Here is a 26,756-nt window from a genome sequence, read left to right on the forward strand (position 1 = left end):
AATAATACATTATATATTAATTAATTGAATTTAAATAAAATTTTTAAAAAAGAAAAAATATAACAACATGGTAGATTTAGACCCAACTGATCATTACATCACGGTAAATGATCTAAATACTGCAAGACAGATTATCAGATTGGATCTTTAAAAATCAAGCCCCAACTATATGCTATTTTTAAGACATAAGACTGACATCTAATATTTCCACAAAAATGATGGAAATGAGAAAACAATGAAATCACATATTTGAAGCACTGCAAAATAACTGGCAAACAAGTGAAAATATCTTTAAAAGATAAAGATGATTCTCATCTGGCATGTGAGAAGCTTGGAAGTCATAATCCCATCCTAAAAACAACTAAAAAGCTGAACAAACTGAAAAAATCAACAGTTCGTCTCAGATCCATGACAGGGCAAACTCCTGTTCCAATACTGGATAGACAGATAGGCTGATACTGAGAATCACAACCTACCTGAGCAGAAGTCTATGCAGGGACCAGTGCCAAGGTGGGAAAACCTGAGCTATAACTGATGAATTTCAAGAGGCTCAGTGTGGAAAGCCTGAAAAGTTAAAAATTTCAGAGGGATCCAGGTATAGAGGAACCCGACACTTCTGTGAATTTTACTTCCAAGAGCTCCAAAAAGTTTCAATCAGAGAAAAATTCCCTAATGTTTCCACGAAGGAGAAGAAGAAAGAAACCATTGTGAAATATCTTGTGTACATTAAAAGAATAATAAAGGAATATGATGAAAAACTCTATGCCCACAAATCTGACAACCTAGATGAAATGGACCAATTTCTTGAAAGATACAATTTGCCAAAACTCACACAAGGAAAAATAGACAATTTGAATGGGCGTATATCTGTTAAAGAAATTGAATTGATAATTCATAACCTTCTCAAACAGAAAGCACCAGGCCCAGTTGGGGTCCCTGGTGAATTCTACCAAGAATTTACAGAAGAAATTATACCCGTTCTCTACAATCTCTTCCAGAAGATAGAAGCAGATGGATTATTTTCTATCTCATTCCATGAGGCCAGCTAAATTATCCTAATAGCAAAACCAAAGACAGTACAAGTAAAGAAATCTAGAGACCAACACCTCTCATGTACACAGATGCAAAAATTCTCAACAAAATAAATCCAATAATACATCAAATCAAATCAAATCAAAATCAAATCCAATAATATATAAAAAGAATTATGTATCACAACCAAGTGGGATTTATCCCAAGTATGCAAGGCTGGTTGAACATTTGAAAATCAATTAATGTAATCCATAATATCAATGAGCTAAAGAATAAAAATCACATAATCAATAGATGCAGAAAAAACATTTGACAAAATCCAACCCATTTGTGATAAATACTCTCAGCAAACTAGAAATAGAGGGAAACTTCTTCCCTTAGCAATTATAGAAAAGTTAAAGGAAAAAAAAAAGAACTTAAACCAATATGAGTGATATATATATATATATATATATATATATATATATACATATATATACACATATGTATCAGTGATACATATAAATTCATATAGGTAGATAACATATATATATCAATGTGGCCAATAACTTCAGGTTCATGTGCATGGAAAAATTACCAAAATTGACCTTATACTAGGTCACAAAGAAAGTCTTGGAAAATGTCAAAGAATGGAAATCATACAGAGTATGATCTCAGACAACCATGGAATTGGGCTAGAAATCAGTAGCAAAAGGATAACTTAAAAATCTCCAAATGTTTCAACATTAAGCAATACACTTCTAAATAACCTGTTACTCAAAGAAAAAATTATGCTTGATATCAGAAAATATTTTAAATAAATTATAATGAAGTATATTAAAACTTTGGGATGTAGCTAAAACAGTTCTTAGAGGGAAATTTATGGACATATATACATTAGAAAAGAAGAAAGTCTGAGAAGTCATTTAAAATAACAAAATAGACACCGGGCCTCCTGGGGGAACATGAGGGACACCACAGATTCCGTTTGGAGGCATCTTTGAGCTCGCCGAGTAGACACCATGAGCAAAGCTCACCCTCCTGAGTTGAAAAAATTTATGGACAAGAAATTATCATTGAAATTAAATGGTGGCAGACATGTCCAAGGAATATTGTGGGGGTTCGATCCATTTATGAATCTTGTGATAGACGAATGTGTGGAGATGGCAACTAGTGGGCAACAGAACAATATTGGAATGGTGGTAACATGAGGAAATAGTATCATCATGTTAGAAGCCTTGGAGCAAGTATAAACAATGGGTGTGTTCATCAGAAGAAATCAACTGCTTCCACATGTCCCCTCCATAGTACCTGTTTTACCACAATATTAAAATCAGGTCATGTGCATTTTCATATTGAAATTTTTGTTAAATAAACTTTTATAATAGCCAAAAAATAAATAAAATAAAATAACAAAATAAACCCCCTAACAAAACAAACCTAATAAAATAGAAGGGAGAAACAATAAAGACCAAGAATGATCATGAAAGAAATAAAGGGCACCAATTACCAACATTAAGAGTAAGAGGTCATCACTATAAATCTTACAGACAATTAAAATATTATGAGGATATTTTAATCACTGTATGCCAATAAGCTTGAAAATTTTGATGAAATGGGCAAATTAATTGAAAAACATGACTTACCAATCTTACAGAAGACAACATAAAGAATAGTCCTGTATCTATTAGTAATATTTGTCAGTAATTAAACATTTTCCTACAATGAAAATTGTCAGTCCAGCTGGCTTCACTGGTGAATTTTTCCAAACACTAAAGAAAGAAATTACACCAGTTTTACACAAACTCTTACAGGGGAGAGAGAAGAGAGAGGGAGAGAGAGAGAGAGAGAGAGAGAGAACTGCCTAACTTTTTGGATGAGGGTGACATAATATTGATATTAAAACCCAACTAGGACATTACCAAAAGAATAACTACAGAATAATATCTGTTAAAACATGGATATAAATTCCAAACAAAATAACAGGAATCAAATCCAGTGTTATATAAAAGATGATAATACATCATGACAAATTTGAGTTCATTACGGGAATGTGAGGTTGCCTCTACATTTGATAACGCATTATGTAATTTACTGCATTAAAAGTATAAAGGAGTAAAGTCATATTTCAATAGATACGAAAAAAACATTCAATAAAAATTCAACATTTATTCATGATAAAAATTTCATAGCAAACTAGGAATAAAAGGGAATTTTCTTAATCTGATGATATCAAACAAAAAAAGTTATAACAAATATCACACTTAATGGTAAGGTATTAGAAGCTATCTTTTTGAGACTGGAACAAATGAGGATGTCCACCACCACCACTTCTACTTAATTTTATGGGAAGTCCTAGCCATTGCAATAAGGCAAGAAAAATAAATGAGATGTAAGATTTGAAAAGGAAAAAAAGAAACCTGTGATCATTTGTTGATGGCATGATTATGTATGTTGAGAATCTTTAAAAATCTATAGGTATGCTAGAAGAAAGAATAAATTTGGCAAGGTTACTAGATGCAAGAGCAATACACAAAAACCAATTGTATTTTTATAATTTGACAATAAGCAATTAGAAAATGAAAAAAGATTTCATTGACAATAGCATTTTTTAGATTAAAAAAACCCTAAGTATTTAGGAATAAAATCTGGCAAAATATGTTTATAATTCTGCAGAGTATTATGGAGAGAAAAAGAGACTATTTATTTATTTATTATTTTACGTAGGCTCCACACCCAGTGTGGAGCCCAACATGGGGCTTGAACTCACAACCTTGAGATCGAGACCTGAGCTGAGATCAAGAGTTGGATGCTTAATGGACTGAGCCACCCAGGAACCCCAGAAAAGAGACTTTTTAAAAAAAAGAAATAGGGATATACTATGTTCATAAATAGGTAGTGTCAATATTGTAAAGTGGTCAGTTCTTCCCCCAATTGTCCAACAGATTCAATTCAACCTTAATAAAACCTCATACACTGCTGGTAACAATTAAAAATGGTGAGACCTCTTTGGAAAACAGTTGGTTAGAAATAGTTGGTCAGTTTCCACAAAGGATAAATATAATGTTACTATGTGATCCAGCAATTCCAATCCTAGGTATATGCCCAAGAGAAATTAAAACATGTCCACACAGGGACGCCTCGGTAGCTCAGACGGTTAAGCATCTGTCTTCAGCTCAGGTCATGATCCCAGGGTCCTGGGATCGAGTCCTGCATCAGGCTCCTTGCTCAGTGGGGAGTCTGCTTCTCCCTCTGCCTGCTCTGCCTGCCACTCTCCCTGCTTGTGCTCTCTCTCTCTCTGACAAATAAATAAATAAATAAAATCTTAAAAATAAAACTACGTCCACGCAAAAACTTGCACATGAATGTTCATAGTGTCATTATTCATAAAAGCTCAAATATGGAAACAGCCCAAATGACCATCAACTAATGAATAGATAAATAAAATGTGGTACATCTGTACAATGAAATATTATTCAGCCATTAAAAAAGAATGAAATACTGACATGCTACAAAATGGATGAACTTTGTAAACATTACACTAAGTGAAAGAAGCAAGTTATGAAAGACCACATATTTTATGATCCCATTTTTGTGAAATGTCCAGAATAGGCAAGTCTATAAAAACAGAAAATAGAATTAATGATTGCCTAGGGTTGGAGTGGGGAGAAGTGACTGCTAATGGGCTTGGGGTTTTTCTTGAAAGGTGATGAAATTATTCTAAAATTTATTGTACAAATGTTTGCACAACTCTGTGAATATACTAAAATCCACTGAATTACATTTATTTAAGTGTATAGTTGTATGGCATTTATATAATGATTTATATGATGATTTGTATGGCATGTGAATTAAATCTCAAAACTATTAGTTTTTTAAAAACTCAATTAAATATTTCTGAAGGGTTTTTTTTTGGTGGAAATTGATAAGCTGATTCTAAAATTTATATGGAAATTCAAAAGGCAAAGGATAACAAAGATTGTCTTAAAGAAGTACGAAATTGGGGCGGCTGGGTGGCTCAGTCAGTTAAGTGTCTGCCTTCAGCTCAGGTCATGATACTGGGGTCCTGGGATCCAGCCCCACATTGGTCACCAGGGAGTCTGCTTCTCCCTCTCCTTCTGCCCCTCCCCCCATTTGTGTGTTCTCTCTCTCTCTCTCTCTCAAATAAATAAATGAAATCCTAAAAAAAAAAGAAGTATGAAGTTGAAGGACATAAACCAGCTGTTAGGAAGACTTATTTCAAAACTACAAAAATTAAAACAGTTAAAACTTATAGACAAATAGACTAATAAAAATACAATGGAGTGTCCAGAAACAGATCTACACTTATATGGTCCAATGATATGATGTGGGGAAAGAATGATCTTTTCAATAAATGGTACTGGATAAATTTACTATCCATCTGGGAAAAAAAAACTTTGTTTGATTATATAAGAATAGTTTGATTCTTACCTCAAACTATACAGAAAATTCATCCTAGGTATATCATTAATACAAGTGTAAAGGACAATAGAAATATGCCTTTGAAATTTGAAGGAAAAACATTTGTCACCTGGAACTATATACCCAGTAAAAGCATCAGTTGGGTGTGAGGGTAGATTAAAGACAGTTTCAGATGTTCAGAGTTTCAGAAATTATATCTCCTTTGCACACCTTCTCTAGAACTTATTGGAGGATGTATTTCTAAAAACAAGAGAGTAAGACAAGAAAGAGGAAGACACAGCCTTCAGGAAATGAGGGAATTTGATGTAGGAAAGAGGCAAAGGAAACCCTAAGGAGGATGGTGGAAGGTTTCAGCATGAGAGCTGTTCATGGGGTTAGAGAGACATGGGATTGGGGTGGGTCCACAGTCTGCAGGAGAGGCTGCTTCAAGAAGAGGAAGCTGACACAACACCTGACGTGTCAAAACATTTTAACAGGAGATTTGGACAAGTAGGGTTGAAATAATGGTCATTACTTAGAAAACTAAATGAACGTCAGCAGCAACAACAAAAAGATAATTACTAACTCTAGAAGAAAAAGCAAAAAGATCATAGTACACTATACAGCACAGACATGAATAGCAATCACATAATCGTAATAGGGTAAACACTGAAAACTGGCCTAACCCAAACTATCATGTAACCATATTGGGAGGTTTGGTGGGACTGGAAGTGTGATGAAGTGTGGTAGAGGCAAGGAATTAAAAAGAATTAAACCTTCTTAAATAACACACACAACTAACCATAAAAAAAGATTGTATTTTTGTAAAATCAAAGACTTCTATTTATTAAGAGACATGATTGGACGAAAATGCAAGCCACAGAGTGAAAGATATTTTCAGTATATGTATCTGACAAAGATCTTGTATCCATAATATATTAAAATTATCCTACAAAATAAGAGAAGAAGATAGACAATTTGATTGTTTTAAATGGGAAAAGACAACATACTTTTCATAAAGGAAGGTATACAGATAGCTAATATATACATGTAAAGGCATTCAACAGAGTTATCAGAGAAATGCAAATTAATACCACAATGAAATACCACCACACATTCACCAGAATGACTAAAATTTAAAAGACTGATAATACTAAGTGTTGACAAAGATGTGGCCACTGAACTCTTACATTGCTGGGAGAAGTGTAAATTTGTCCAATCACTTTACAAAAACCCTGGCAATAACCACTAAAGCTGAGCATATGCATTCATTATAATTCAACAGTTCCACTCTCAAGTACATATCCAATAGAAGTGCACACAATACATGCACCATAAGGGCATTGCAGGTTTGATTTTAGCCACATTACTCTTAATGGTAAAAAACTAGAAAGACTCCAAGTAGCCATCGGTAATGGAATGGATAGATAAATAGTGGTATATTCATCCAATGGAATACTGTACAGCCATGCCAAAGAACACTCTATTTCTACACGAAAAAACATGGACAAATCTCACAAACATAACACTGAGTCAATGAATATGAACATACTATAAACATAAGAATATTCTTATAAACAAAAGAATATACTATGTGTTTCTATTTACGTAATGCTTAAAAATAAACAAAGTTTATTTATTTTTTCCATAGTGCTAGAAGTTAGCTATCTTGGGGAGGGCAATAATTGGATGATGTATGAGGGAGACTTATAAGGTGCTGGTAAAATTCCAGTTTGTAAAAGCTCATGATGTATGCTCTTAAGATTTGTGCACTTTATTTATTTATTTATTTTTGAGAGAGAGAGAGTGTTTGTGTGCTTCAACGAGAACTTTGGGGGAACAGAATTCAGTCCACAATGGGGACAAATCAAAAAGACACAGATGCCAGCTTGAAGACGTTCTCACTGGCAGAATCTGGACAATTTGAACATCAAAAGAAATAATATCAATACTGGCACGAATAAATGAAGGAATAAATGAAGAAAAGATGAGGCTTTCCATTGAGTAGAATAACAGAAGGGAGGTGGGACTAGATAGTCACCATTTGGCAACTATCATAATAACAATATTTCAGCCAAGAGAGAGCAATAGTTACTAAAATTAATGTCCAAGTTGGATGACAAATGACAGTTTGCATAGTACTTTACAAAGTACCTCCCCATGAGAAAATTTATTAATTAAAATAGGAGAAGAGATAATCTTACAATAGATAAACCTGGCAGACAACATCTTAAACCATCAAGGTGAGCATCATCAGTAATGGGAGAAAGTAAAATCATGCATCACCCGAAAAGGTGCATTGGGACCACAGCATCCCTTCTGTGATGCTCTTGCCCCAGATGCACATCTTGAATCTAAATCGTGATACTGGATTGGATCTTTTGGCTACCAATGACGTTATTGGGAAAAATGGTGAAATATGAATAAATTACAATAATGCATCTCTAATTTCTGTGGTTGCCTCATGGTTATTTAGGAGAATGTCACTGTTTGCAGGATTTTTACTATTTGGGGGTGATGGGACATCATGTTGAAAATTTGTTCTCAGATGCTTTAGGAAAAAAAAATGTCTTTGTGCGATTCCTGGAACGTCTCTGTAAATTTGAAATTATTTCCAAACGACGAAAAAAAATGGTGGCAAAAAAAGCTTATAAAAATTCTGTGTATGGAAAAAGTATGTGTGTGTATATATGCTAGCAGCCAAGGGGTGGGATGTTTTCAACATCTATGGCTTCTGCCTTTCCTTGCATTCATTCTTCTTTCCTCCAGAAACAGCCTCCAGATTTTATTTTGGGGAGTTGCCCCTCCCCCACACCCGGTCCATGTGTTGCTGGTGTTGGCACATGCCCAGGTCAGCTAGCATATTTCATCTGCCTGGCCACCGTCATTGGTTTAGGGCTCAAGTCAGCCCAATATAGGTCAACACTGGGATTTTTTTCTGAAACTATTGTGAAAGAGGCTGTTTTTCTCCTGGGGTTGCTTAACTTTTGGAAAATAAACCTGGGACTGCTTGAGACCCCCACATGGAGCCGGACTGTTTCAGGGCACAGAAAGCCATTTTAGAGGAAAGGAAAAAGAAGAGATAGAGAAACCAAGTCCTCTTGATTTCATTTTAGCCTACAGACCCAGCTGTACTTGGACTTCTGGGTTCAGTAAGCCAAATATCTTTAATGTTCCGCTTAAGCCACTTTGAGTTAGGCTCTTGGCACTTACCACTAAAAGAATCATGACTAATGTTAGCAATTCCTAATTCAGCCGGGCTAGAGTTCAGGGGGAGGAAGGGAGAGAGAGCTGGAGCTGCTAGCCAGACAAGACAGGGCCTCTGGGCATCAGGATTCAGTGGGAGTGTGGGGCCTTCAGGAGCACTTGAAGGTACTTTTGGAGAAGTGGTGAGCAGGTGGTAGGGAGACAATTGCCAAACAGAAGTCCTTCAGTGACTCTAGGCAAAGCTTGGGGGCTTAAGACTTTATCCCCAATCAACCCCACCTCCTAAGAGCTTGCTGCCCAGCCCACAGCCCAGTGGCCACACTCTTGGCACAGTCCCGACCAGAGCCGCTTGCAGACTTGGTCCTGCTCCCCACTTCCAACCCCATGGTGACTTTGCTTTGCATTTCTTCACAGAGCCTCCATTTACAAAGCACCTTGTCTCTGGTTTGTGCAACTGAGCATTGGGACAACCCTATGAGGACGGCAGGGCATATGATTTCCGTTCTACAGGTATGGAAAGTAAGGTTCAGAGAGCTAAAGCAACCTGCCCAAAGTCACACAGCTGTTCAGTGGCAGAGCCAGGACTAGGGGACAGGGCTCTTCTCTCCAAGTCCATAGCTCTTTCTAGAGCTCTCTGAACTTTGGAATTTCTGAGCTGGGGCTGAGGGATGGCACCTCTACCCTGGTATGGGAGGTGTGTTGGAAGACAGAAACTTTCCCATTAGATTTTGAGACTGCCCTTGAGTGATTGGGGAGGGGTCAGGCTTTCAGGCGCACATGAACTTTCAGGAGAGGGGAGTCAAGTGGGAACACTGTCAGGGGTCAGGATGCTGACTGGGGCAGGGTAGGGGAGCTTCACAGAATACTCAGTGTATAACCCCATGCCATGCACTGGGCAGGGCCCTGAGGAGTCCGGAATTGAGAAAGAATCAGGTTGGACCCCACACGGAAGAAGCCTGCTGTTTGGTGGAAGAGACACGTACATATGACATATGCTTACTTATGCCAGATACTGTTCTAAGTGCTTTAGCTTCTCACAGCAAGCCCATGAGAAAGATCTATCATTATCTCCATTTTAGAGATGAGGAAACTGAGTCACACCGCTGTTAAAGGAGGGGCTGGTGTTGGGACTGGAAGTCTGAGCCCAAGCTCTCAAAAGCTCCATTATTCTCCTACCAGATTCACTGAGCATCTACTACACGCCAGGCCCTGTGCTACTGCGGAGCCAGAATGAACAGGACAGACAGCCTCAGTCCTCCCAGAGCTGCTCCGCAGGGAGGCTGGGATGGGGGAGGGCAATCAGCCAGGCAGGGCCTGGGCTCTCTACCGGAAGCGTGGGTCCTGCGGAGCCGGATGCGGGCGCATCAGAGCCGGCTTCCTACAGAAATGGTAGCCAGGGTGAGTCTCTGAAGGATGAGGAGTCCAGGAGGTGGCGAGGAGAATGCTCCAGGAGGCAGGACGGCCTCAAATCACCCCTGAAGCCCTGGAGGGTGGGCAAGGTTACGGGGCTCCGGCGGTTCGAGGCTTCTGGACCTCAACCCGAGGGCCCAGGAGCCCTGTGCGCAGCCGGGCCGCCGGCACGTTGCCTGAGAGCCGGCCTGGGGGGGCGGTGGGTGCCCGTTTCCGAAATGCAGGCGGGACACTGGGGGCCTGCGGACAGGCAGGATGGGCCCCGGATTCTAGAGACACTGAAGAAAACGAGTCTACAGAAGTGACAAGAGAGCCGTCTAGGCACACGATTCAAACCAAGGAAAGCTGGGCCCAGTAGGGCCACGGGGAGCTCACCGGGAGGGGCCAGCCCCCTCCCCCCGGGGTGCAAGGGGTCCGCGGGGAGGCCATTGCCCAAGGCTGGGGGGCCCAGGAACGGAGGGCGGGGAGGTGAGGGGGATCCAGGTGGGCTGGATGCAGGCGGGGGTGGGGGGGTGAGGGCCAAGCGGGGGATCCAGGCGGGGATGGGGTGGGGAATCCAGCTGGGCAGGACGCAGGCAGAGGGAATCCGGTCGTGGGGACGCAAGCAGGAGGGACCCGGGCAGCCGGGCAGCCTGGACGCGGGCGGGAGGGATGGGGCGGGGAAGGCGGGCAGCGCCCAGGGGCACGCACGTTGGGAGCGGGGAGCTGGAGGCGCGGGAGCTGGGGAGGCAGGGCCCTGGGGAAACAAGGGCTAGGGCCCTGCCCAGGCGAGGGGGGCCACTGGCGGGGGCGGGGGTCAGAGCGGGGAAGAAAGAGCAGACACGTGCCCAGAAGACCACCCAGGCCTTTTGGAGAAGGGCTTGGACAGGAGCGAGAGAAGAGTAGGAGGCTGTTGTGAAGAGGATTCGTAGAGGTGGCGGGCCAGGGCCAAGGAGAGCGCAGCGCGGATCCGAGCCCAGGGATCCAGATTTTAGAGGGAGAAGACACCCCCCCCCCCCCCCCCCGAGCTCATGAGATGTCTGTCTGGGGGCGGGGTGTTAAAAGCCCGCTCTTGGCTGTGAGACCTCAGTTTGAGACCCATGTTGCCACTCCCTAGCAATGCAACCCAGGGCAAGTTACCTAACCTCTCTGAACTTCAGTTTCTTTGTCTGGAAAGTGTAGCTAACGATCTGTTTATCTTATAGAGCTGTTGTAAAGGTTGGAGCAACATAAGCAAGGGGCCTGGTACTCAGTAAGTCCCAAGTGAACCATAGCCATGTTTAGTCTGTAGATTAGGTGGTTTTGCAAGAAAGAGCCTTTTGGGGAGCATAAAAAGTCATAGGTTCTTGTCCTCACTCCCTCTCCACAAGCTGGGTGGCTTTGTGAGGCAAGCTCCCCAGGGCTTCTGGGTCCTCCTTTGTAAAATGGGGACACTCGTACCTCCCACCCTGGACTTGGAGCGAAGCAGATGAGACATTGTGTGAGCGGGAGCTTGTGACCCACCGGGAGAGACTGGGATGGCTGGTCCAGCTGGCACGCGGGCCTGCGCCACAAGCTGGGCTGCCAGGTCTTAGGGGCCTCCCTGCATTCGCTTTAGGGATTTCTTTATCTGCCCTGGAATGTGCCGGCAGTCTTAGGCAATAGGGAATAATGTTTCTCACACTCTTACATCAGCAGTCCCCTAATAGGCATTGAACTCACACACCAACCACCATGTTTAAGCAAATTTTAAAAGAACGTGGTGTTTCTAAAATAATAAAAATGCAACTTTGTAAAAGTAATATGAAAGATAACTGTTTTGTATCATGAGAGGGATGATACCTTCTGAAAATCTCCGCCAGTGTATCTATGCCCTGACAATAAGAGGCCATAAGGGTTTTCACATCCTGTCAGTTTCTTTTCTTACTCCTTATTTGTACTAAATTAGAAAATTCTAAACCACAATTACAGGTCATTAGAAATGGCAGCACATGTGTGGTGGCTGTCAGATGGTTGTGGATTCGGACCAAACAAGAATCCAGAAATCACAGAGCCGTTTCTCCCTGCAGACTGTTTTCCACTCTTCTGGACACTAGGTCAACAGGGACAAAGCTTCTAAAAGTTAGAAGACTGAGTATTTCACCTAGAGAGAGAGAGTAGCAGACAGAATTTAATCCTCTCTTTAGCTGAATTTGACTCTAGAAAGAATTCTTTAAGTTCTGATGTAATATTTGGATGTGGTTTTATATTAATCTTAATAATATGCCATTGATTCCATTCTCCTGCTCAGAAACTAAAGTCACCAAATGTTGAGACAGAATCAAACTCTCATAATGGAGCAGTCACACTGCAGTTTGGTTTTAAGAAATGTGTCTAAGTTGATCCTCAACCATGAACATCATAATAGTTCGGTGATGTCTGGGCAATATAGAAATGGAACAGAGTGCCATGTGAGCAGGACACTTAAGATTCTAGAACGGGGGGCACCTGGGTGGCTCAGTCGGTTAAGCGTCTGCCTTCGGCTCAGATCATGATCCCAGGGTCCTGGGATGGAGCCCTGCATTGGGCTCCCCGCTATGCGGGAAGCCTGCTTCTCCCTCTCCTGCTCCCCCTGCTTGTGTTCCCTCTCTCGCTGTGTCTCTCTCTGTCAAATAAAAAAAAAAAAAGTAAAAAAAAAAAAAAATCCTAGAACGGGTCTTAAGTGGCATTATCAATGACACGAGAAAATGGTTTTATCTCATCATTCTTTTCAAAACTTCTTGTGGGAACCTTTTTCTCCAAAGCTAGAATCTCTCAGGGTGGAAGAGTAGACTCTTGGACTTGCTGCCCTTGTCTTCGCATAAGATGCTGAAAAGGAGTATGGTCAGTGAACGAGACTGGATCATAGTCACGGTTTTGACTGTTTCCTTCAACTCTATTGGAGAGCATTTTGATTTGGCCATTCATTACAGAGATCCAAAATAACAGGGGCTTAAACAAGACAGCAATCAATTTCTCTTCTGGATGGTAGTCCAGAGATAGGTGGTCCAGGGTGGGAAAGTGGTCATTCCCCATTAGTTTGTCCAAAGATACAGGCTTCTTCTATCTTATTGTTCTGCTACCTTTAGGTCTTGCCCTCACTGGCATGCTCCAAGGTGGCTCACCATGACGTGAGATTCCAATCAGGAGTTGAAGGAAAGTGGAGTGGAAAGGCATGCACAGTCCCTATAAAGACCTGAAAGTCATACTTCAGCTCACATTCCATTGGTCAGAACACTGTCACATGACCACATCTAGCTGAAAGGGAGGATGGGAAATGTAGTTTTTATTCTGAGTGGTCATGCATCCTGCTAAAAACTGAGAGAGAGGGGGACAAGGGATATTGGGGGACAATAGCTGACATTACTAAAATGTGGGGGGAAATCAGGAAACAGATAGAAACTGGCTTTCAGGCACAGTCTCTTTTTTCCTTGGAAGGGTGCCCTTCCTGGTGCTCCCTCAGTAGTGATTGCCAAACCATCTTTTCTTTTCTTTTTTTTTTTTTAAGATTTTATTTATTTATTTGAGAGAGAGAGAGAGAGAGATCACGAGCGGGGGGAGGGGTAGAGGGAGAAGCAGGCTCCCTGCTGAGCAAAGAGCCCCATGTGGGGCTTGATCCCAGGACCCTGGGACCATGACCAGAGCCGAAGGCAGATGCTTAACCGACTGAGCCACCCAGGCACCCTCAAACCATCTTTTCAGTTCATATCATGATTCATGAAATAATTCATGTAAGCAAAGAATCTTTTTTCCTGAAGCAAGGATTTTTAGTGATAAAACTAAAAGTTATCAAATGCTTTTCTCAGTTATATGAACCACACACATGCTAAGTGTGGTTGGATTCAGCACATTATTGATTTTAAATGTTTTTTTTTAAAGTTTATTTATTGAAGTAATCTCTACACCCAACATGGGGCTCGAACTTGCAACCCCAGGATCAGGAGCCACACATTCTTCCTACTGAGCCAGCCCGGTGCCCCTGCACATCATTGATCTAAGCCAATGTCACATACACGGGCCCATATGAATGTTTGAAAAAAGAGATGAGTTGAAACTGTTTCTTCAAATCATTGATCACGCCACTTCAGACCAGTTCTAAGATCTTAAACAGCTTGCTCAGATGGCGATACGTTCATTTTCGATAGTCCAAACCTAAACTTAGAGGAGCAAAAATGTTCAATGTTTAGTGAGGAGTGTAAGATGGCCGGGTTTATTAAAACCAAATTATTTTTTCCTAATGTATGCATCTGGTACTATGCGATGTCCACACTGTCATTCGATAAAGGAAGTTTGCCAAAAGCTGGTTCTGCTTTCTCTCTGAGAAACATGTGTCATGAATAAACAGTTCTTTCACAAGCTTCTCAGATAACATTACTTGTATCTGTGTTTGACTAAGAGGAGTGCAATTTTAAATGCTGCCTGTGTCATTTTGTTTTTCTTCTTGCCTTTAGTGGGGGGAAAAATATCAATCAGTTTAGTCCTGGAAAGCTTATTTTACTCTTTGTTCTGGGAAAAAAAAAACAACCCTCTAATGGTTTACCAGAAAGGTCACTGTGCTTTGTTTAAAAATGGTATTAAAGTCTTGATGGTTTTATGCCGCTATTTGACAAAGTTTCATAACACATAACACACTGGGGATTAAGATGGGCTGGTTAGCTGGTTCAGTGAAGTCCAGTGTTGGATATTCAATATCACACTCATTATTTACACTTTTTTTTCTCAGCTGCTTGTGCAAAATCATCACATGTGTCCTGGTTCTTACAGATTTACATTTTTCCAAACTAAATTCTTGTTCACTATTTACTTTCATAACACTGTGCTCAGTTGTAGTATTTGGATTACTATTTTCATCACTCTTCTCAAGCTTTAATGAGCCACTTTTGAGCTGTTGACTTATTTGAGTTGAGGATATTACACATCACAAAACTAATAACTAAAACCCATAAATGACAAGAAAATATATCGCGGGAGACAAACTGCCAAGATGGATCAACCAAACGCAAACCTTATAGCTCATGCACAATGTTGAAAAATGCGACAATTATTAAGGACATAATGGGGTTGCTGTGAAAATCTTAACTTTGCACTTGAATGTTGTGAGTAAAATAATTCGATCCTTTCTTCCTTGGAGATCTCTGCCACTTGCAGACCACTTGTAGACTTTTAGGGACCCCCCCCCGCCAACTGTCGATGGACCACACTTTAGGAAAATTTCTATAGCCAGCAAGCCTACTGTCTGAGTCATGGGATGGAGGGTGGGGGTGTCCTGGCCACTGGTCTCTGGCCACCTCCAGTTGGAAGTGAGTGTCCTTAGCTGAGTGACATGTTTCATGGGAGGAACACTGATGGACACATCAGCGGACACATCAGCGGACATCCAAGAGAGATCTAGGGCAATATAATGACAAGAAACCCGGGCAGCTCAGTTTGAAGGAGACTCATGGAAACAGGAAGCGTCTGTCAGAACCCAGCTCGTGATGGGCAGTTCCCGCCACATTGTCACCTGATGTCCCTGCTTAGGTACTCTGCCTCGACCGGGGCCCTGTGGCATAAAAGAAGCTGTTTTTCAAACAGTGTATAATCCTCCAATGCAGATGGCCTTTCTCCAAAACCCTAGGGGGCTACACTGTGATTCTCCTACTGGGGTGTCAAAGCCTTTTTTGATGTCACAAATACCTCTAATACCATAGGGTCCGAGCGTCCGATTGTGCCAGTGGCCATGCCTGAAACAGTTACAGAGCTCTTTCCTGCTCTGGGTCTCACTCAAATTTGGGAGCCTTTCATGTCACCTGTAAATGGGTCAGAGCCGTGTTCCCAAATGTAGAATATGTTTTCTCCAGCACTAGCAAAGCCCTAAAGATGTGCTTTCTTATTTGTGGCGAGAAGTACAAGATGCAATTATTTCTCCCTGTCTTTGGAAGGATGTCCACGCATGCCCCAGACCTCTAAACCCCTAAGAACTTCACTGATGTTATGAGCTTCTACACTTTGGCAGCGTTTTTTCCTTCCCATCTCCTGGGATGCACACGTCTTGTGAAAGCTTCCCCCACTTCTTGCTCTCTGGTCCACTCTACATGATGTCAATTGTAGATCATCAAAATAGTAGATCAATCTGATATTCTGTAGAATGTCCAGATGATCCAGGTCCCCTCAGACTGTTATCACAGAGAGTGGGAGCGTAGTATACTCTGGGACAAGACCTTAAAATGTGTACCGTCATCCATCCCAAGTGAATGCAATTGTTTCTGCTGCTCCGGACAGGGAGGAGAAAGAATGCACTTGCTGGACCAATGGCCACATACCATGCACCCAAGGTGAGCTCATCTGCTTTAGTAAAGCTATCCCACCTGGCCCAGCACCTGCAATGGGATTAGTTGGTAGTGTCCACTGAGGTCCTCCAGCAGCTATCTGGTTGACTTTCTGGTTTTACAAGACTTATAACCATTCTAGCATGCCTGCTTCCCTGCGCCTTTCCATCCCTGTCTGTCTCCTATGGCAATTCTAGCATTTCTACTTTACTTAGTGTGAAGTTGGCCCACAGTCGATCCCGATCCCAAATCCTATTACAGAGTCTGCTTCCTGGGGCTCCTGGCTGCCTCAGTCAGTAGAGCACATGACTCTTGATCTCGGGGTTGTGAGTTCAAGCCCCACATTGTGTGGAGAGATTACCTAAAAAAAGAAAATCTTAAAAAGATAAAGGCTGTTCCCTTGGACCATTCCTGGTACCAACTGTCTTTAGGACAAGTCCCTGGGAAATGGACTCTGTAATGGAAATTTATGTGCAGGAATCTGTCGGGGAGTGAATAAAACAGGACTTAGCAGAGGGAGATCGTTAACTGCAACACATTCCAAACAGAAGCCTCAGCCGATCCCACCAAGAGCTCTGGAGCTGAGGTGGCCCTTAGGAGTTGGACCCCTTGAGACAAGGGGTTGGGGCTTTTGTGCCCTCACGTTAACCAGTCAGAGGTTGACTGCCTCTGCCGAGGGAGCATGACCTCTGGCGAAGAACATCACTTTGGCTGACAGTGATTCTTGGAGAGGGCTGGGGAGCCAGCAGCCTTCCACATTGCTATCTGCGGGGGAAATGGGTATCTCAGGCCTGTGGCAGGCGTCTGGGCAGCACACCCCGGGGGTGCCTACAGCAGAGGCTGGGGCAGGGCAGATTTCAAAGACCTCTCCAGCCACCGGAGCTTCTTTGAAAGGTAGTGATGGCCCCGTCACCGGAAGTATGTGAGCCTGAGTCTATAATGACCTGTCCAGGGCTTTACAGAACAAAAGCATGGCCCGAGCAGAGCTTGGCCTCAATGAATGGTTTTCAAACGGGGTTCCGTGACACCTGAAGGGTTTCTTAGCGTTCTCAGGGGGCTGCGTGGCGAGTCTGTATTCAGGTTCATCCACGCCCTTTCCCTTCACTGCTGTGACCAGAACAGCCCCACTTTCATCTGCGCATAGGCTAGGGCTCTGCACAAGGTTTTGTTTGCAGGAGGGCTTTTGCTGCTGAAAAATAACACTAGGAAGTTTTACAGAATACCTAACCAGGATTCCTCAAGCTGGTGAAAAATAAGGAAATACGGAGAAACTCTCATAAGCCCGAGGAGACCAAGGAGACATGACAAAACCAAATACGGTGTGACATCCTGGGTGGGATCCTGGGACAGGAAAAGGACATTAGTAGAAAAACTAGTGAAATGCCAATAAAATCTGGAGCTTAGTTATTAGTAATGTACCAACACTGGCTTCTTAGTTTTGGCAAATGTAACATGGTGCTGTAGGCTATGAACATTAGGAAGAACTGGATGAGGGGCATATGGAAAGCCTGTTTCCTTTGCAACTCTGCTGTAAATCTAAAATTGTTCCAAAATAAAAAAAGGTTGTTTTAAAAAATTGCATTAGGAGCCCATCAGACCAGAGATGAGGCGAAGGATGGGCTTTGCTGATGCAGGAAGGCACCCCAGGAAGAGGTCAAACTTGGATATTAGGTGGGGTGAGATATCAGAACATTGGTGATTGGGTAGGATTCTTGCCCACAGATTTCTATGTGGAATGTTGGATTTTCATGTTCCTGTCCTTCCCTATCTCCAGCTTCTCCAGGGAAGTAAGGACCTGTCTGGGAAGGAGGGAACTGAAGTTGGGCTCACCTGAGTAGACGGGACTATTGAAACATTAAAGTTTGAACAGACTTTGAAGGGAGATCAAGAGGCTGGTTTGTGTGCTTCAGTCCCTTCATCCTGGCTAAATACTCTCCAAAGCAGAGCCCAAGCTAAGCCCAGGAGAAGCCGGAGGAAGGAGGAGACACAGGCCCTGCCCCCAGTCTGAGGGAGGAAACCTGAGCTATGACCTCAAGGAACCCCAGTGTGGTGGGGAAACACAGAGCCTGCCCTCAGGGAGCCCTCAGTCTAAATGAGGAGACATAGTCCCTACCTTTGGGAGCTCTTGTCTGATGGGAGGGACACAGTCGGAAGGGGGAGGCAGGATACATTCCAGACATGCCGACTAGTGATGGCTAGGCTGACTTTCAGATATTGGTACTCGGGGACAGGAGAGCCTGGGAGGAAGGCTTGAAGAGGAGTGGACTGTGCCCTTTGTAGAAAGAACCCAGTAGGAAGGGTCCTGGGACTGAGCTGATGGGTCCCCTGGAAGTGGGTCCTGCTCAGACATGGATATCCGCTCAGATGGTGGGTAATCGAACCTCTGATCCATTGTCCTCACAAGGACTGAGAGCAGTTGACAAGCAGTGAAGGGACAGGGAAGGGCAGGTGAGGGATGAGGGAGGGATACACACAGAAAGACAGCAAGGGAGAGAATCAGCCAGAGACGCCAGGAGAAGATCTGAGATGGAGAGATACGGAAGAGATGTGAGCATAAGACCAAAATAGAGGCAGAAGCAGAGAGCCCCGGTCCCGCCCCACCCCGCCTCTGCCCCTGCCCTCCCCACCTCAGCCCCGACCCCCAGCTGACCCAGCCCTGGCCCCCAGCTGGCAGACCCCATTTGCATCTCCCTGCCTCTGTGCTCTCATTCAGGCTTTGGCACTGCCCCGGTGTTTTCCCTCACTAGACGTCAAATGCAAACTAGAGCCAAAATCCACAGGTCCTGGCTGGCTGGGGAGGAGGTCCCTGGGAAGGAAGGAGAGGGAGACGAGGCGCAGCCCTCACCTACTGTGTGGTGCTGGGCAGGGGCAGGTGGAGGAGGCGGGGAGGACCTGTTCACCTCCGTGTGCCGAGGGCCTGGTACAGCGCTGGGCACAACGGGGCAGTCTGCAGTGGTTCCCGACTGGCTGAATGAGTTGTACCTGGCCATTCTTAGAGAACGGGCTAAGGCATGGTGGTGAGAGCCTCAGGTCAAGTGTCAGCTTCACAACTTCCTCACTGTGTGACCTTGAGCAAGTTACTTAACCTCTCTGAGCCTCAGTTTCTTCATCGGTAAATTGAGGATGAGGATATTAACAAAACCTATGTCACAGGATAGCTGTGGCCATTCAGTGAGCTAACATCTATCGGGCCCTTAGGACAGTGTCGGGCATGCAGAAAACAGCAAATAACTCAGCCTGCAGCATGTGTATGATTTTCCTGCGTCTGTTACCCGCATGCATGTTCAGTGTGGATGTGGTGTGTGCAAGGGGTGCTTCTGGGCTGGACCACAGTGAAGGCAGCAGCGATGGAGAGCAGTGGGGGAAGAGTGCCGGCTCTGTGGCCAGGCCAGGCAGGCGTGGGATCTAGTCACAACCTCACCACTTCTTGGTTGGGGGCATCCCCAGCAAGGAGCTTCTCTAGAAGCCCCTTATACAGAATGGGTATAAGACCTTCCTTGGGGGATTGTCCCTGGGGAGGAGCCGACTGCCTCTTGAAGCACGACCTAGGGCTGTCATTCCTTCCCATATTGTATGTGGTCTGTGGTACGTGGCTATGCGAGTCTGGTGGTTGCATGGATTTGCAAATACGAGAGACATGAGGCAATGGAAAGAAGCCTGATCTGGCAGTCGGGGCACCTGAGTGCTCTCCTAACTCTAGGAAGGGTGTCTCGGGGCAATGCCTCAATCCTTCTGGGTCTCGGGTTCTTCATCTGGACAAGAGAGGTGTTGAGACCGACCTCCCAGAGCTGTCAGAAGGATCCGATGAGATGGTGTGTGAGGTGCCACCAGCAAACAGCACTTCTCAAGAGCTTTTCAGCCGCCGGGGTGCCCGCGGCTAGTTTCCAGCCACCTGGCACGGCGATCCTTCCCATACATGCGCACAGATGGAGTGTGCATGTTTGTGCAAATAGCCACTTCTTCGGGCAAGGCAGGAGGGCATCTCTTGGCATCCACCCTGGGTCTCTTGGACCTGTCCAGTGGTGGTGAAGCCTGCAGGGCTCTGGAGCCAGGCTGCCTGGGTGTGAATCCCAGCTCAGCCACCTTCTAGCTTTGTGACTCCAGGCAAATGACTCAACCTCTCTGTGCTTCTCTTTCCCCCTCTGAAATTGGAGACAATAATAGCACCCTCCTCAGAGAGCTTTGTGAGGAAGACACAGTTCAAACGTGCAAAGTGCTTACGGCCCAGCCTGGTACAGATGTTTGTGGTTATTCCTGAGTTGGACTGGGTCGGAGGGGTGCACTCTGCTGCCCAGTTCCCACGTCTTTCCTGGCCAACAGATAGCTCATCCCCTGGAACAGTCCTTCCTGAGCTCTGACCAGTTTCCCTTAGGCAGAAGTTCCTCGAAGGGTGCAGCCTGAGGCACAGCAGCCAGAACAAGCTGCTAAAATAATCACATTTACAGGAGGCCCAGGATGTCGATGGGACAGATATTTTTGAAAGTGAATGTTAGTGAGTTTCAGGAAAGAGAGGCGGGGGACATGCTTCTGCAGGTCCCCAGCTGGCTGGATAAGAGCAAGCTTTTCTGCACTCGATTCCTCCCCCTCTCAGACCCCGTCTCACCCAGAACCTCACAAGGAGGCTAGCCACCTGAGGGGGCGCATGGATTGGCCTTGGCAGGGTCCGATCTCCCTTCCCACGGCTCCTGCTATGCCCTTGCCCTGCCAGTGACCTCGGGAGGAGGAGACCCAGGAGCCAGAAAATGTAAAAGGGTGCTGGTGGGGAAGGGGGTGATAGGAATGAGAGAAGAAATGCGGGGCCATCAGAGAGAGGGAAATAGAAATGGGGGGGGGAGTCCACCAGACCGAAGTAGGCAGAGGGTCCTGTGCACACGCAGATGGATGTGTGAAAGAGTGTTTGCCAGAGTGTGTGAGTGAATGTGTGTGAGAGGGTGTGTACGCGTTTGTGCCTGAGTGTCCGTCTGACCGGGAAGAGACAGATTCACAGACCCACACCACCGGCAGGGACTGTTTCTGACCAGACTGCTGTGCCACAGATGGGGAAGCGGGCTCAGGAATGAAATGTCCAGTCCCTGGGCAAGTCAGGAACGAGACCCTTGGTCCCTAGACAACTAATCCAGAGTTGGGGGGTGGGGATGGAGGGGGAAGATGAGGAGGAAGGCGGCCAGGGAGACCCGTTTTGCGGGGAGAGGATTGGGAACTCTTCCTAACTCCTGCATTTGCCCTTGGTCTCCCCAGCGCTGCCCCAGAAGACAGGAGAGGACAGGGGCAGGGGCAGGGGCGGGCAGGAGCTTCGCAGGGTGCAGGGCCCCTGGTGGGGGGGGGGATGGTCCAGCATCGGGCCTCCCCCTTTCCTGCAGACGTGGACTCCCCACCCCAGCCAGCTGGGACGTGTCACCCCTGGAGCCCCCGGCAGAAGCCGTGGCCTCTCCAGCTTCCTACTGACCCAGACTTGAACGTGGGGAGGGCCCTTCAGAAAGAGGTTTGGGCCCATTCCCAGTTTGGCAAAGCTGAGCCCTAAAATGGAGCGGGGAGGAGCCTGAGCCCACCGAAGTTCTGGCCCTCTCCTCCCTGTCCCTCCTCAGTTTCCCCCACCTGGGCAATGGCAGAAAGGCCAGGACATTCTATCTGTGAGAGGTGAAGTGGAATGGGGAGGGGGACTCTGAGCAGGGCCTCACTGGCTCGTGCATATGGCTTCCCTGCTCCTCCTCCAGAGCCCCCTGCCTGGGAGGAGCACCCTCTGTCCTTAGGTTGAGGGAGGAGGGGAAAGAGGGTCCGCAGCTGGGGAAGGGAAACTGCAACCAGAGCAGACATTCCCAATGACTCACGGACCCGGAACGCCTCGAGAGGGGGCAGGACAGCCCTCTGCTCAGCTGGGGCAGCCGGAGAAGACCCAGGCCCCAGGGGGCCGGGGGGGGTGGTGAGGGGAAGTCAGAAGGGCAAGAAACAGAGCCCTGGAGAGGCTCAGGGAAGGTCACTGAGAGGTGCCTTAGGGAAGAGCGACCTTGGGCCTCCCCACTTCCATCCTAGCCACAGATGGTGCTCCCACTGCAGCAGGCACAGTGAAGGTTGGCTGTTACCCCAGACACCCCCCTTCCCTTCCCCGGCCTTCAGGGAACTCTCTTTCTGGAGAATGGCTTGAGAGAAGGAAAACGTTCTGCACCTACCCCTTCCTGGGACTGAGAATCACACCTTCCCGCCCTAAGGAGGCAGGGGGATGGCACTGATGATCTCCACGGAGCAACCCCCCCACCCCGCCATGTTCCTACCCACTCCAACTTCCTTCACTGCCATGCTCCTCCCGTGACCCCAGACCCCTCCATTTGCTGGGCCTCCTCTCTGGAGAGGGGAAACTGAGGCCCAGAGCAGACTGGAGGTACAGGGCATACAACTGCTCCCTCCCAGGTCTGCCTGACCTGGCAGAGCTCTGGGCTCAGGGTGCCTGTGTCCAGTCCCTCCTCCCCCCAGCAGAAGAGGCCGTAAAGCCTTTAGTCTACGTGGCAGGCAGAGGGGGGCCTGCGAGGGAAGGGAGCTGGGAATGAGGTCAGCGGGTTGGATGGGCCAGGCTGTGGCTGTGAAGGCATCTGGGCTGCAGCAGTCTGGAAGGTAGGGGCCTCCGGGCCGGCCACTCCCAGCCCCAACCCGCCATCCACCCGCCCACCACGGCCTGTCTCCCGGCTCCTCCCCTCCCTGCAGCCCACACTCCAGCCAGGCCAGATGGTTCCCATCAAGCCTCTTCCATGTGGCAGCTCCACCCTACCCACCAGGCTCCCTTCCCCCTCCGGCCACACGGCTCAGCGGAGAGTAGGGGAACAGCTCTCCTGCCCTGCCCTCCCCAGGCCTGGACTGGTATCATGTGGGATCCCTGCACACGTCGACCCCCTATCCCCAACCCCAAGTCCTTCCCTGGCCCCTCCAGCTCTCCAGCAGCCGCCACCACTCAGGATCTTGAAGTGCAGCAGGGATCTTGCCTCAGACCCCTCCATCTCAGCTGTGTGACTGCAAGCAGGTCAATGCCCTACTCTGAGCCTTAGTTTTCTCATCTGGGCAAGGCAGGGGGGAACACAGGGCAGAATGAGCTCAAAGTTTCATTCTACCTGAACATCAGTTGTTGTATTGTATTCCCACTTTTAAAAGAATGTAAAGTTCCCAAATCTAGCAGCAACAGAACACCAACTCTGGAGGGGTCATCTGGTCTACCTCTTTGCCCGCTCCCAAGCCGTGTTTCCTTGATGGTCTGAGACCCACAGATCCCACACACTTTCCTTGCATCTCCCCCTCTCCCCCAAGGGCTCCAGCCTTCTAACTTGAGCTCTGCTGCCACTGAGGTAGAGGTTTTCTGAGCAATTCCTTGGCAAAAGGCTTATAACCGTACGCTGCTCAAAAGCAGTCACTGGCTCTCTATGGCCACCAAGCAGATTTTTAAAAATATTCTGCCAGAATGCCAGTCCTCTAGAAGTTGGTCCCCGCCTACCTTTCCAGCCTTATCTTCCACGTTTCCTCTGCCCAATGCCTTCTCCCCACCACCTCTGTCTCTGTTGGAGTCAGGGGGAGGTTTCCCAAGTTTGGCGGTGCCCTCCCTCCCGTTCCAACCCTGCATTCAAAATCTGTCACTCACCTGCAAGGCTCAGCTCGAAAGCAGCTCCTCCCTGAGACCTGACTTACCTCCTATTGGCATTCTCATCACCTTTGCATCTCCCTGGAGACTTCCATTTACCAAGCATGACACAGGCCAGCAAGGAGGTCTCACTACTTACCCCATTCCGTGGATTGGGGAAAGGAGGATCAGAGAGATGGAGAAACTTACACAAAATCACGCAGCCAGCACTGCCCTGAGTGAGAGACATTTCTGTCTTTCTTTTATTCCCCATCCAGACTTCCCATTCCCTAAGGACAGGAACTGTGGTCCCCAGAGCTCTCCTCAGCACAAGGCTGGCCCCAGGAGGTCTGTAATAACCATCCACGAAATAGAATTGACTAGAGTGTTTGCAATAGACACCAAACTCAGGATGTTCTTCCCTACATGGTGCCCTCACCCAATCTTTCCCTTCCAGGGAACCACACCATCCAGTCTCTCAGAAGACCAGGAGTCATCCCTGCTCCTCACCGCCACACTCCCACATCCGCCCACCCCGGCGCCTATAAAATTCTGCCTCCCAAAGTGCTCCTGAATCTATTCTCTTCTCTGTTTCCATCCCCTTCAACCAGGTTGGTCCAGGCTCCCAGCGTCTCTCAGCCCTGCAGCCGCTGACTTCTACCAGAGCCCCCCCGAGTGACAACGGCCATCTTCTACAAACACAGACCTGACTCCGCCCCTCCCTGCTTCAGACCCTCTACTGGGGCCCAGACCTCTCAGGACCTGACTGAAACCCCTGATGTGCCTTCGTTGGCCTTCCGGCCTTTGCTTCCTGTGCTCCAGTCACCCTGGCCTTCTTGGATTCCGTGGACATCTAGAATTTGCCATGCTCCCCTCTGCCCCAGAGCCTCTGCATATGTGGTACCATGACACTCACTGCCAAACCCCCACCCTGCCACCTATCCCTTACCTAAGGTGTCCCTAGCTCATCTGCCAACCTCTTCAGGACAGCCTTACCGGGCCCCTAGGTCTAGACTCCCCGGGGTACCTACTACTGAGAGTGCCATGTTACTTTCCTTCATGACCTTTACAGCTGCAATGACGTGTTTATTTATGTGATGTCATTCAAGTCTGTCTCTACCAGACATAAGCTCCATGAGGACAAGCACCGACTGGCCAGGCCCCAGAGCAAAGTGCCTGGCGGACAAATATGGTTGAATGAGCAATTCTGGACCCTTTCTCTGTCCAAGCCACACTCTGTCTAAAGGGGTGCTCTGCCCAGGACTGGTACAAGTGAGAGGACTGGGATCCCTCATCCCCCACTCAACCCCACCCCCAGAAACTCCAGAATCCTAGGTTTTCCAGGAAGAACTTGTGGCCAAGGTAGAACGGGAAGACACCAGACACCTGTGGCCAAGGCTTCTTTGTGGGGGGAGGGATGAAGGGATCAGCTGGGCTCTGAACAGATGCCTCTATCTCACAGAGGTTCACCCTACCCCTTGCTTTTTTTCCTTTCAACTCCAAGCTTCAAAGGAGCCTTTGCACCCACCTCCTCGGCACTTGGACCTGACATCTGGCTGTGGCACGAGCCTTGGCCCCCTGGGCCCCGCCCCCTAGGCTAGGGGCTCGCCCCAGGTGGAGGCTTGCATGCAGCATCATCACAGCATCGAAACACAGAAGCATCGGAAGACAGCCCCAGGAAGGGACGGAGGAGCCAGAGATACCAGAAGAGAATATGAGAGAAAGAGAAGGAGGGAGGAGGAGAGTGTGGGTGGGCGGGTTGGAACAATGGGACCAACAACGCAGAGGAGAGAAAGAAAGGGGAGGAAAAAATCTAAGAAAAAGAACGAAAATACATGAAAAGGAGAAATGGGGGTGGGGTGGGGTGATAAAAGAATAGGGAAAAGGGGGGAAGTGGGGAAAGAGAACGGGGCTAAAGCAAGTACAGAGCAGAACCCAACCAGAAAGAGGTAAATAGCAATTCAATGAAACCTGCTCTGCCCCCAGACCAGGTGAGAGCTAAAGATGTGATCAAGCCCCTGCCAGGTCCCTGACCTGCGAGCTCACGCTCCAGCAGGAAAGATGGGCATTGACTCCTCACTTGAGAGCACCACCGAGCAGAAGCAAGAGCCCATCCAGCACCTTACTCTCAGTTGGGACCCGCTGGGGACCTGGTGAGGTGGCTGGAGTGGGCCTGGGGAGTCCTGATGTCACTGATGGATCACGCTCCAGCCTCTCTCCTCCGGGTTGTCCCAGCCCCTTCCCTGGTTCCTCTGCCTCCACTTTCCCCTTCTTGGACTGCGCCCCACCCCCCAAGAATGGGGCTGGCCCTGCCAGGACTAGAAGTCAAGGCTTCTCTTCAAGAGCCTGGACTGAGGGCACAGTCTAGAAAAGAATGAGCTGCTGGCTGGGCCTGGATGTGAGGTCGTGTGTGAGAGGAGGGAGAGCCAAAAGCACAGGGGACCCAGAGAAAGAGCTCAGGCGAGGGAAGGGTGGAGAAAGGACCAGAGTCCTATGGGAGAGAAAGAGGAGGGAGGCAGGGGACAGACAGACAGACAGGAGTGGGGGTGGGGGAGAGCAGGGAAAGAAAGACCGACAGGAGGGAGGATGGGGCATCTTCTCACTCTCCTCCCCTCACAGCTAAACTCCTCCTCCAAGCTCTGTGCACTCTGACCCCATTTCCTGGCCTCCCACCTGCTCCTCAGGCCCTCCAGCCTGGCTTCCTCACCCATCACTCCACTGAAACTTAGGGCACTAATCCATCGCCACCGTGCTGCCAAACCCAGGGAGCATTTTGCCCCTCATGGTACTAATTCTCTCTGCAGCATCTAATTCTCCCTACCTCT

General features: G+C 46.8%; 1 pseudogene; it reads left to right on the top strand.

The window, feature by feature from the left end:
* The first annotated feature begins 2,033 nt into the window (after positions 1 to 2,033).
* On the top strand, positions 2,034 to 2,222 carry LOC112813905 (small nuclear ribonucleoprotein G pseudogene; annotated as a pseudogene).
* The last annotated feature ends 24,534 nt before the right edge of the window (positions 2,223 to 26,756 follow it).

This window comes from Callorhinus ursinus, unplaced genomic scaffold (assembly GCF_003265705.2).
Source record: "Callorhinus ursinus isolate GAN/ISIS: 27379988/994484 unplaced genomic scaffold, GSC_fseal_2.0 scaffold52, whole genome shotgun sequence".
NCBI lineage: Eukaryota > Metazoa > Chordata > Mammalia > Carnivora > Otariidae > Callorhinus > Callorhinus ursinus.